The sequence below is a fragment of the Tasmannia lanceolata genome, unplaced genomic scaffold (assembly GCF_043159265.1).
Source record: "Tasmannia lanceolata isolate RefF3 unplaced genomic scaffold, GAP_Taslan_0.1 ptg000333l, whole genome shotgun sequence".
NCBI classification, from domain to species: Eukaryota; Viridiplantae; Streptophyta; class Magnoliopsida; order Canellales; family Winteraceae; genus Tasmannia; species Tasmannia lanceolata.
The window spans coordinates 9122-10000 of record NW_027519008.1 but is presented as its reverse complement, the minus strand read 5'-3'; positions in this window follow the sequence as shown (position 1 = coordinate 10000).

Sequence of the window (879 nt, the reverse complement as noted above, 5' to 3'; positions counted from 1 at the left end):
TCGCATTAGATTTCGTACATTCCCATCAATTTTATATGTCGTCTTCGAAAAAAAAGAAACCTTTTCATTCTTATTTATTTTTGATAAAAGCAAATTTCTGTTAACCAGTTTTGATTCTTCTTTTCCCCATATAGATATTGAATAAAACGAGCTATTTTGAGTGCCACTGTAATTTTGAAAATGCGCATATAAATACCCCTCAAAAGTAAGTAAATATGTCCGAAACATATAAAATGCAGTTAATCCCGCCGTAGCACAAGCTATTATCGCGAAAATCGGTGAATACAACCAACTATCATTAAGAATTTCATCTTTGGACCAAAAACAAGCAAGAGGTGGAATACCACAAAGAGAAAGTGTACCTAATAAAAAAGTCATTTTGGTAATTGGTACATATTTTCTTAAACCACCCATAAGAACCATGTTCTGACTCTTATCTGGAGAATATCCAACAATGGGTTCCATTGAATGAATAATGGATCCGGTGCCCAAAAACAATAATGCTTTCGAATAGGCATGAGAAATTAAATGGAATAAAGCAGCTCGATAAGAACCCATCCCTGGAGCTAACATAATATAACCCAATTGAGACATTGTTGAATAAGCTAAGCTTCTCTTAATGTCTCTTTGAGCAAGAGCCAAAGTAGCTCCTAATAGTACCGTTATTATACCTATCAAAGAAATGAGATTCATTATGTAAGGTATAACTGTGAAAAGAGGCATAAGTCGAGCGACAAGAAAAATTCCCGCTGCTACCATAGTAGCAGCATGTATAAGAGCCGAAATAGGGGTGGGTCCCTCCATGGCATCAGGTAACCATACATGAAGGGGAAATTGCGCAGATTTAGCAATTGCACCAGCGAATAATAGGGAAGCACA